The sequence below is a fragment of the Pterocles gutturalis genome, unplaced genomic scaffold, assembly GCF_000699245.1.
Source record: "Pterocles gutturalis isolate BGI_N339 unplaced genomic scaffold, ASM69924v1 scaffold16992, whole genome shotgun sequence".
Lineage (NCBI taxonomy): Eukaryota > Metazoa > Chordata > Aves > Pterocliformes > Pteroclidae > Pterocles > Pterocles gutturalis.
Genome location: NW_010115724.1, coordinates 14,983 through 27,326, shown reverse-complemented (window position 1 = coordinate 27,326; position 12,344 = coordinate 14,983). Strand labels below are relative to the sequence as shown.

The 12,344-nt window shown below is 41.3% G+C and overlaps 1 protein-coding gene across 1 annotated transcript in view; it reads right to left on the bottom strand.

Annotated features, from left to right (window-relative positions):
• PEX14 (peroxisomal biogenesis factor 14) overlaps window positions 1–12,344 on the bottom strand; it is a gene marked incomplete at its 5' end in the record, with an annotated part of 38,329 nt that overhangs the window by 15,800 nt on the left and 10,185 nt on the right. The gene's annotated exons all lie outside the window — the stretch shown is intronic.

The window sequence follows — 12,344 nt, the reverse complement described above, 5'->3', positions numbered from 1 at the left end:
GGGCCCGGCCAGCTGTGTATTACCTGTTATGTTATTGATAGAAAGCCAGCGCCCCTGCTACAAGGAACATGTGTTCAGGACCTTTTACTATACATGCAGCGCGTATGCAAAAACATTCAGAAAGGCTGGAAGTGAGAATATAGATTTAAGAAAAGAGATAGAAAAGACAGACCATTCTCACACAGTTGTTCCAGGGACTGAGCGCAGTGAGGAAAATGGTGTGAATATGGCAGCAGTGGGAGAAAAAGGGGGGAATACTTTCTCTCCATCACCTCCACTCGAGATCCATGAAGTATTGCTGCTATCCTTTAAAACCCTTCTCTCTTTAACATCACAGGGAGATACAATACAGAAAATGGCCAGGCTTCTAAGCATATTACCCAAGTTTTGAAAAATTTTTTTAGGATCTTAAACTTCACTGCATATTGGGGGTCTAGACAGAATAATCTACAGATTACAGAAACAATATTGCCAGAAATAAATACACAAGTCTGTCTCAAGACTGTTATTTGATATTATGAAGCACTAACACAGTGCTTCTGGTATTCAGAAGGCTTTGTAACTATTAACAGATCTTTTCCTTGTTCCTGTGGGTACACAAGAGGATGTGAGTTCCTGTGAGATACTGTTTATCTGCTGTACAGTGCAGATACTGATGCACAGAGAAGCTAGGTGATCTCTCTAACGTAACAGAATGTTGTCAGTGTCAGAAACAGTACCAGAAATCCGAAGAATCCTGCAATCTGACAGAATCACCCCTCTGCTTGTATTTGATGTACGCCTCAAACAGTAAGGGACCAAAACCCCACGTAACAGTATGGAACAAGACTCGCAGTGAGAGCAATAAAAGGCACACCAGCACACCTCAGCCTACTGTTCTAGTCACAAAAGCAATATTTATGGTGTCAAATCCACATTAAAAAGCAAAGTCCTCATCAGAAAGAAACACTTTTAACCAGCTCCTAATTATCCAATGGAGGAGAAAGCATAAACAGATGCCAACACTGTGGATCACTAGCAACTGAGGAATTTCATAAAGATGGAGACAACGTTAGCTGCTGGCTGCAAATGTGGCTCCCACCAAAATAGGGCACTTTCTTCTATTTCTATGCAAAGATAGCAAATCTGATAGTATTTAACACTTAGAAACAGACAGAGGTTATGGAGGATCCTTACTTCATTCTACAAAAAGAGCAGAAACAATGTTTATTATTTCCTAACCATACTGCCCCTTCTATTCTCATTCTGTTTGAGAAAAACCCTAAAATCTTTTGCAGATAAAACGCACTTCTAGGATTATTCTGGTCTTGACAGCCAGAGAGCTCAAGTATCACTGTTTCCATTAAAACCCTGCTGTACTGTGAAGAAAAAGCTGATGTGAATGATAGAATGACGGGAAACCTTTCACATCTGAGTTCCTGGTTTCAATCCTGTGCAAAGTAGTGTGAATTAAAATTGTTATTACTTCCCTGGACTATTCTGCTGCCTTGTGAAGTCGTCTTGTCCATGGTACTAGTGGCATGATACAAAAGAACTTCACAACTCCAGCCCTTCTCAATTATCAGGGGAGAGACTGGGAGTGTCATCACCTTGGAACACCTCCTTTCTATTCATCTGCCCAAGATGTTTTTAAGGCCCTGTCTTAATCTCCCAGAGCTGATTCCTTAAGCGTATATACGGAGAAGCTCTGTGCTGCAACTAGTCATCTGCGGATTCAGAAATATACCTGTGTTCATGGTTGTCATTTCTCACGCGCACTAACAAAAATGTACAAGATATTCTAAGACTGTCCTCAGGCGATTGTAACTAATGCATGAAAATTCCCTTTGGACTGAATTTTTTTCAGATCCACCACCTCCATGCTTGTATGCATACAGTATGAGTTTTCCATGCCCCAAATTATTCAATCTCAATATATTAATTACATAGAAAAGTGGGAATTTCTAAACCGAAGTGTCATCTGTTCCAATATCTCACCTTGTTTTATCACAGTCCTTCTAACACTGCACTATACAAAAAAGTATCCATGGTCCATTCATTGTTCTAACCTTGCGGGTAACCCAAAAATAACAGCACTTCCCTTGGATGCAAAAGCAGTGCCATGAAAACTGGAGCTTTGTGTCTAATATACCTCTCAAATAGGTATGTCAAGAAAATCACCGCAGTTTAACAGAAGAATTGCTCTAAATCCACCTGCTCAACATCTTGGGAAACAAATATTTCAGTTCTTCTGGAGTTGCAGCAAGATCAAGACCCTGCAGAACGCAAAAGGTTAAAAGGAACAATAAAGGAAACTGCCAATTGTAAGTGAATTATATTTGGCTTTGAAAGCTGAGCCACGGCTATATTATAAAAGGCATCTCTTTGCGTTGTTTACCATCACCCTGACTAATGCAGACCTTTTTTTTTTTGTTTTAAATAATCTCATGCAAATTAGACACACACTTCCTTCCAGTTGATTGCTATCTGCAAGGAATAATCTAACCGCAGAGGGTACTGAGCAAGGACTGAGCTGAGGAGAAGGATGCAAGGAAACTGTCTTCACAGCCCTACAGAATGCAAACCTGTTCCCTTCCCCCAACCATCCATTTCATTCCAACACAGCCATTGCAAAGAATTAGTAATAATTTTCACAAAGCCTTAAAATTTCCTTTTCAGGGTGTTGATTTGAATAATCCAGCGCCCGTGATCGTTTTGCACTCCAAGGTTCTCGCTGACCCTCTTTTGTGATTGTCACTGCTGCCACTCAGTTTTCAGGGGTCACTCAGCCTCTGTAAGCTGTAGTCAAACATGGAATCGGAGCAAGTCAGTGAATAAAATGGGTTGTCACAAACATCTTTTGGTGCCTGCACCTCAGTTATTGCATGAAAAGCTCCCTTGCCCAATAACTTGTAAGACCTGACTGTCTGTTTAGACCCTTTTTCAATATCTACTACTATTTCACAGAAGGACTTAATGTACACCAAAACACTGTTGCTCTTATGACCACTCTGAAGTAGAGGAGCACTTAGAGGAGTACTGTCATCCATATTTTACAAATGAGGAAGAATTGAGACACACTGATATGAGAAGTGTTCCCAGGTCAAAACTAAACCTCTGACAGTCAGAAAACAAAACTCAGGAAATGCGAGTCCCAATCCATTGTTTTACTGTAAATACATTCTTCTCTATTTTCTGGATGAAACACAGTAGCAATAATTACAATGCAAAACCCTTGCATGACCTTAAGTAGATGAGCCACTAAGTTTTTTCTTCTCCTTCTCTGACACAGGCTCTGACATTTCAGTGACAACCTTTTTTCCCACCCCATCCACTGAGCATATCTTCTTCTTCACTATATTCCTCCTTGCATTGTTCAATCCAGTAATCCATGCAAGACTTTCACAACCTGAAGGCAACACTAGTTTTAGGTAGAAAAATTCTGCTTAGGAAGAAATTTAAAATTCTGCCATAATAGGGAAAGGTGGTAGAAAGAATTAAGTTCCTTTGGTGGCAGCTTAATTACAGTCTGACAGACCACCCTGGAGCCACCATCACAGCCACCCTTTGCAGGGACAGAAGGCAGGGGAGGGGTGCGGGGTAGGGGGTGGGATCTGTTGTCGTTTTCCTCACACACACTTTTGATCAAGAAGAAAACAAAATAGAACTGGGTAACTTGTTTAGCTGCAACAAACTACGTGACTACCTGGAGTTGGCGCATGGTACGATGTGACTAAAAGAAGACCTCCTGGTAGACGTCCTGAAACGACATTACACTGCTGTTCCTGGAAGCCACTGAGTCAACTCTGCTCAGAAAGAACATGGCCACGGTTTGAAAGAATCATCATAAAAACCTTCTGGGATCTGATCCAGACTAATGATTCCACCTGTTCAGTCAGTTACATGCAGTGCTGGGCAATTCTTTATCAAATGTTTGTCCTGTACCCTACTCTGTGCTTATTTGAACACATTTCAGAAAGGTCAAAAAGGCACAGTGTCCGGATCAATTTTATTTCACTTGGTTCATGGGTCATTCATGAGGCCGAGCCCAACCGAACATTTTAACAAAACCTATGGTCTCAGAAACTCGAGACTGATTTTTTTACCCTCCATTTACATTAAGACACTGTATTTGAATGTAAACATCCTGCTGCTGCACTTCCAGCTCAAACTTTGTGTAAAGGAACCCAAACATCAAAGGGAGACTGACTGCCCTCAACTGTCAGGCAGAAAAATGCAGAAATGAAAGTAATTTGCCAAGTTACCGAAAGGGCTTTGAATTCTTCCAGCTTTATTCACCTGCGAGACTGTTAATTATGCAATTGCAGTATTTAAGAAACATTATATACTTTAACCCATCAGGGTGACAGAGCAGCAATCAGAGCTGATAAGGGTGCTCTACCCTCAGCTGCACAGCACTGAGCTAAGGAAGGAAAAGCTGATTGACAGTACAATGCTAAGAATCACAGAGAGCCCGGCAGGAAGGAAAAGGTTAAAATAAAAAGTATTTGGACATAACAAATATAAATAAATAAATGAATCTGGCAGCAGTTTCTCTTCCTGGCCAAGCTTTTTGGAGTCTCTAATAAAATGAAGTGTAATGGAGGAGAGGAGGGCAATGTCAGAGGGTGAGGGTTTGGGAGAGAGGTTGTTAAGTATCTCCCTCTCCTCAGCTGTGTTTACTCCATTTACAGAACCCCAGGTGACTGATAGACAGACAAAAGAAAAGCAAGCAGATAGTAACCCCCCTCCGGGAGCATCAGCAAAGGGGATAACTCCTGACATCATCTAGAGCCCCAAACTCTCCTCAGCCACTTGTAATTAAAAAGACAGAGCAAGATATGCAAACCAGAGAAAAAGTAAAAGGGGAATTTTTTTTTATTTATTATTAACATTTTGTTGGAACAGTAGAGTGCAATAAGGACTCTCAGAGCCGTTAAAAGTCGTCGGGTGACCTGCAGACCCCTATTTCCCAGAGCCTTGTATAAAATTGAATTTTTTAAACATAAATTACACGTAATGACGACACTGTAAAAACTAACAGTAATGGAAAGCTGTGCTGTATTTCATTAGCCTGTATTATTCCGTGCCACCTGATCCAGCCGGGCCTTGTTTATGAGTTAGTGTGTTAGCAGATGCCGATGGAAGCATTTGCTTCGACCTTGCTCTTCTCATTGGGGCATGAAATTACGACGGCAGCACCTTGATATTACAGCCATAAATACAGTAAACTGCAAATTTAAGCCAACGGCTCCTATTGTCTCTGAACATAAAGCTGATCGGTATTTATTTAAAAGGAGAATGAAAAAAAATATTATATATCACCTTGTTTATGGGTCCAGTACCCCCCCTTCCCCTAATCTGCCTTATTCACTTGGTTAAATACTAAACAAACAAACTAAATCCTCCCTATTTTCTACTGATTAAATATTCTTATGAAATGAGTATTGTCTTCAGAAAACTGGATCAAAGTATTTTCACTCTGAATAAGAAAGGGCAAGCTACTTGCTTAGCATGTCTTGGAATGGAAAACACAGGAACAAGTACTACAACTTTTCTTCTCAGTTTTCTATCAATGAGAAGTTCAAAATATAAAATGAAAAAGTTGCTTCTGGTCACTCATCCGTGTTTGTGTGTAACATGTATGTGTAGGCACATGAGACGGAGAAATATCTTTCCTTACAGTTGTTTTCTATTTAAAAATATCTCCCTTGTTAATACTATTTCAAAACAAGGAGGAAAGGTATAGAAAAAAAATTGCAGTAGGATTAATGGGAGGAGAAAAAAAATGCATAGGATTCCTTTTCTGAGGCAGCAGACAGCAGGGAGAATGCCTCCTCCTCCTATGGGCGTTTTGGGTAAATACCCCTGTTCACTGACAACGTACCCACTAAAATTTATTAGAGGGGAAAAAATCAAACACAAAGGCAAAAGGACATTGTAATATCACAAAGCATATCACAGCATAAATCACAGCATTATAAGTCAGTGCAAAATGTATTTCACTGGTAGTTTCAAGGCAGGGAAAATACAGTTTCACTTGTAGTAAGAGAGGTCAGGTCTTCCTCTTCTAATGTAAAGTAAGCTCCTTGCTCATATGAAGTGTTATCTCTGTTCTGCATAGAAAAAAAGGAAGGGATACCTTAAGTAAAAGCCCTCAATACTAAGCTATATATTTCAGGGGCCAAAGCACTAAGAGGAGAATACGAGGAACAACAGGCAGGACAAAGTGGCTGGATAATGAGACTCGGACTCAGGATTCTGAAATGCAAAAGTCCTATTAGATGCAGTGCTATCGCAGCCTTAACAGGATTTGGACGCCTTGTTTTTGAATTAATCTACAACAAATCTTCGGGTAGCAGACAGCATAATTCAACAGGCACAATTTTTGCTTCATAAAAAGCTCAAATTAGAAAAAAGGCAGACAGCAACATGACTAAATCAAACAAGACACAACCAGAAGTCCCTGGAAGTTTTGTTACAAAGCCCAGTTAAATTACTATACGACAAGCATATGCAAAAACTTCAGTCGTGGGTGCCTTCTTCCAAAGACCTGTCTATTACAGAGTCATTCTAAGAATACCACAATCAGAAAAACAAAACAAAACAAAACAAAACAAAACAAAAAAAACCCCAAAACAGAAGAAACAAGTCTTTCTGTAACATTAATAAAAATCTCTCCTTCTAAAAATGAGGCAAAATTTTATTTTATCATCACCTATGGTTTTTATGTTTAGGTGTCTTGCTTTCAGCTTTTTCTTTCTGTTATCATGCAAGCAGAGGCACAGTACCTGGTAGAAAGACTCCTTTGAGTGGACAGTGGCAGAGTAAGTCCGCCTGTCTATGGCACCACTAGTGACGAAGAGACAACGCACGTGCCTACGCTAGAAGCCCATGTTGTAACATGGGAACACAGGACATCCAATTCAGCCAGTACATGACGTGAGAACACCACACAGGCAACAAAAACCTCTGCATATTTGAAAAGATTTCAAATTAATATCTGCCTTGGGGTTTGAAGCCTTTGAGGACTCTATGCCAGGATGCCAATGCTATCAGGAATAGAACATAACCAAAGTTCTGACACTTGTTTAAAAGCAGCCCGCGTAAGGCAGAAAATCCAGATAAAGGCAGAGACAGTACTCTAGTAACCACAGTGCTGTCATGATTTTTTACCACAACTGACAACCTCTCTAGAAATAAGACTATGCATTCAGAAAAAACCAGTATCAGATTCCCTGAAGAGCTAAGTTTCCAAGCATACCCAACCTGTGATCTGCAAATGCTTGCTGTTATTCCTGCAGAGAAACAAGTCCTATGGTGATGGTTCCTGATCCTCATCACTGATACCATAACACTCCTTAGAGACCCCCAAAGGCATTCACCGTGCAGGTACTGTACCAGGTACGGTGCAGAAACAGAGCAGAAGGCAGGCAGACAAAAGTGTCCAACAGTCTATGTGAAGGAAAGACGGCTTCAAGGAAAAACACTGCACACAGAAATGAAGTAACTTACCCAGAGTACACACCAGGTCTATGAAATCTCCTTTCTATTAAATTGGGAACTACAACAAAAAGCATTCTCTAAAGGTGAAAGGGTATTTATTTCTTCTACAAGTTTATTTCTAAAAGTAGAACAGTTTGGTATACAGCACTTCAAAAACCTAGAAACTAAACTTCATTACCAAAACTTACCACAAATTTTAAAAACAGCAGTGTCAGGAAACGTTTGTGCTTCAGATCCATTTACTTGCGTGAAAAAAAAAATATTTCATTAAGCAGCCTGTTGAGGAACAGTAACAAAATGATTGGCCTTTGGCTAGCCTTTGATCTGTGATACTATCTTTAGGAGCTTCTAAGGAGAAAGCCAGAGGTTGTCTTCAATTCGGGTAAGGCAATATAGGAGGTTTGGTTTTGATTTACCTTTGGAACTCCAATTTCAAACTACATTTCCGAAAACTGGAACCAGCACGTCACAAGAATTCTGGCACTGAAGCAGAAGGCTCTGGCCCGGAGGATCTGCAGTCACCCAGACACCGGTAACTCCAGATCAGCTTTGTTACCGCAGCGATAACCTGGCCTTTCAGGGGTGTGGGCCGGAACACGGTCCGTATCGGATCTGACCGAGCAGACGGGCCCTAACGCAGAATAACGCCAGATTAGAAGTCACTGCTGATCTGTTATGACTGGACAAGGCTGGCTGCAATTCTAGAACCAGACTCTCTTTCTCCCTAACACTGCATTCAAAAGAAAGGAACTGTGTAAAACAGCATGTTCAAGCCATTATGAGGAATTCTTTAACCAGATTTGTCAGAAGATCTGAAGGATTACTTAGTTTTATATATAAGAATGAGAAAGTCTGCCCTGATGCACCATTCCCAGCTCCTTATATCACTCTGGAATTCCTGAATGCCCCAAACACACTAACAAGACCATCTGGATATTTTCTACATTAGACAATACCCGTCAGAGAGCAGCCCCTGCAGACTAGCATGAACTGAAACGTAAAGAGCAACTTGCCTCAACGTTCTTTATTTCCTCTTTTACTTTCAGAACTTTAAACTTTAGAAAGGAACAAAACAAACCCAGTAGTCCAGACTTATCACACCAAAAAATCTACATAAAGTGTATACTAAGTGAACTTTTCAGGTTTGAAGGACACAGGGAATGGAGCCCACACCCAACGGCAGCACGGCAGTGCACACGGGGCACTCTCTGCATCGGGAAGGTGCTGTAAAGAGCACAGAGAACAGTCGCTACAGCTGCATGTTTCTAAGAAAATGTAAAAATACATGGAAGTAGGTATGGAAAAATACATGGAAATGTAAAGAAACTAACACTGGGTGAGGAGCCATGAACACAGGGTCCGAGTCCTGACGGGTATTTTCTCACAACCTTATAGAGTGCCTTTGCTCCTCTAACCCAGTTTCTGTGAAGTGGAATCAACGTTAGACACCTAGGAGTCAGGCGTCATCGCACTGAGAAGATAAGCTCAATTAAGAAAAATACATCTAAACACCACGTATGCGATTATTGTGGTACAAATGTTTCAGGTAAATCTGGTTTGCGCTTCCCCAGAAAGCCAGAGATGGTAATACACTCTTACAAAAAGACATGTCAGCAAGTATTTATTACAGATTATAAATCACTCTTGTTCGTCTTTCTTTTGTTTTAGAGAAATTTTTTTACATTCCATTAAAATATTGTTTGCTGAATGCTACTACAAAGCTAGCCACCTGTAAAATTAAAGGCTGATGCTGCCAGTAACAGTGTTGAAATACCTTCTGTTTAAAAGGCAAACCTACTTTGTAATTTTTAACACAACTGTATAAATACCTCTCCACCCACCCTTCACAATTTTGTTGGTTACGTCGCGTCCATTTAGACAACAACCATCTATGTCATCACACAGGATGTTAATCTTGGGTGGAGATGACAGAAACAATAGTAAATGAACTTTTAAGAAAAAAAAGATTACACATTCAAGAAGAGTCCTTCGTGATAAAAGAAGAGCGAAGACAAAAGACATTGGGGGACAAGTCAACAAAATAGCAGAAGTTTCAAAAGATCATTTTTCATCTTTTGGTTTGTTTATTGTTTGGTTTTTTTCCTCCCCATGTGCCTTCAACAGCTCTTCAGAGTTCTGGAGAAAATTAAAGGAGTCTGGATTAAACGCCCAAAGGACGACTAATGCTAACAATACTAAAAATAACGAGGTTAAGTGGTGGAAAAACTATGATGACCACACACAGAGAACTGGAGTGGTAAGGTAGAAAAGGAATTTCATCATTGCTCCCTCGGGACATGCACAGAACATACTAACTGCTTCTAGTTCTCTTGGGTTCCGATTACCATGCCAAACACACCTCCAGAGTTTCCTTATTAGTATAATAAAAAGCCTCTACACATTTGGGTTCTATTCCCAGCCTTGCTATTGACCTTGTGTAGGTCATTTAACCTCCATCTGCCTCAGTTTCTACATCTGTAAAACAGGAATAACATTATACAATATCCTTTGTAAAACATTTGAGACTGACACTGACAATTATGGTGTCCAAAGACTGACAGTTTGAGAATCTATACATACATTATATGCATTTGAGCTATGTAAGGCACCTGTAAAACAAAATTTATGAAAGTAACAAGTTTAGCCTTTTTTGTGTGTGTGTGTGCTTGTAGAACATCTTTGGAAATACTTCCAGATTCATAGAATCACAGCATGGTTTGGGTTGGAAGGGACCTTGAAGATCAGCCAGTGCCACCCCCTGCCATGTACAGGGACACCTCCCACCAGCCCAGGTTGCCCAAAGCCTCATCCAGCCTGGCCTTGATTTCTAACTCTCACCAAACTACACAAGGACGCAAATTCACGCTTTGCTTTGACTGGGTGCTAAAATATATGGCATCTGTCTGGTCTCCTTTTGGCCAAGCGTTGCCCTTTAAATCCCGTCACTGGGGTTGAATGTTCAAAATGGAAATACTGAAATATCTATTTTTTTAACACTGTCTGATGTCTTCTCGTGTCTCACAAAAGCTCCAGCCCAGGAGTTAGAACAGGAGTGGCTACACAGAATTCACACAGAAACTGGAATGAAGATTAAGAAACATTTATGGGCATGTTCCTGCAATATAACACAAGTCAGATCAGTAGGTGAGGCGGCTGAACCAGCTGAAAAACTTGCCACTAGTATCAACTCACACTGTGTGAGGACAGCTCTTGGAGTTCCAGGACTAGGAAATATCCCCTAAGCAAAAGAATCACCTCATAGGTAAAAAGGGAGTGAATACAAACGGGAAGGTGTTTCCTTCTGGGCACTATGTAAGAATGTGTCTCCTTTCCAGGGTGCCAAAGGGCTAATCAACACCACGTACAGGGTGAGCTCTTCACAGAGGCCGGGTGGCTGACGAAGGGCCAAGGATGCACCCTGCAGAGCCCTCTCTCTGCACATCATTTTGCACACTAGTGGTGAGGCACAGGAACCACGGCAGGCGCGGGTGGAACGCTGGTGCAGGGGAAGCAGCTGTTTGACATGCTGTTTAGGGGACAGACCCCTGAGCCGCAGCTTTCAGCTTTGCCCTTGGCCCCCCAGGGATGCCAGCCCCTGCACCCACCAGTGCCAAGCCCAGTGACCAGACACACCAACTCACCCTTTACAGTCACCACAGCCGATGAAGTTCACCAAAAGGACTCAGATTCTTTTCTTCCCCCATTTTCTCCCTGGTTTTCTTTCACTGCTACCGCTGTCTGTCTCAGGTGGCCCAGCGTGAAAAAAGCTCTCCTTTCATGATGCAATGTCAGGGCCCAGGTGAGGGCCTGACTCTGCAGATAACCCAACAAACGGGCAGGAGCAGCTTGTGTGCTTATTGACAGTGCACGTGCTAGTAAATACCAGCCTCCAGGGTATTCTCAGTAAACACACAGCCATCCCTAGCTCCGAAGATACACACACACGCAAGCACTTGCTTTACCCGACACTGAACTCACACCTCACAAACAAATTATTTAACTACTCTATCCCCTAAGGAAGACAGCGATCATTTCAAATGCAGCTCCCGGCTCGTCTCTCACATACACGCAACGGCCTGATAGGTTAAATGCTGCCATTTAATTACAGTAATGGAAGCTGCTATTTTTTGGTTCCCTTGAATCCTCTCTCGCTCTCTTTTTTAAACACATCCAGAGTCATCTTTTAAACATGTATTTTATATTTCTGAGTTTAACAGCTGCATTCTCCTGGATCCTCGAAGAGCAGGAGCAATGATATGCTGATATTCTCCGCACCTCTGAGCAACTAGACTTTTAAATGCCACACAAAAAGGAGGACAGGTTGGGGCAGATGCTGTAGGAAGGGATACATGCGAACGCTGCAGAGGCCAGTCTGCCCCTTCATTTACTTAGGTGGTTTGTGTTGATTTTATTGAATAAAACTAGCTCAACCTCTCCCACTCCCCCAAAGCAGCTGGGGCCTGGAAAGGCTAAGCAGGAAAATGCTTTGAGTCATTTTACTGAAAATGCAATAAACACCAGGACAGCACACTGACAGTATGTCACGGGATGGTTATATTCACATGTGTGACTGGGAGTCAGAATTATCTCAGATCTACCTGTTCTTAATACATCTGACTCAGTTTCCCCATCTAGAATGGGGATGGCATTTCCTGTTTCCCACAGAAATTTGGAGTTTGTAAACTGTTTGGAGAATGTAAAGGTCTAACCGAGAAAAGAAAATGTAATCAGAAGTACATTAAATTAATCTTCTAATCCTGCCATTCCACAAAAGGTGTCACAAGATTATTCAGTTAATATTTGTAGAGTACTTTGAATACACAAAGTGGTACAGATATACGGGACATAGGTTTGTTAAA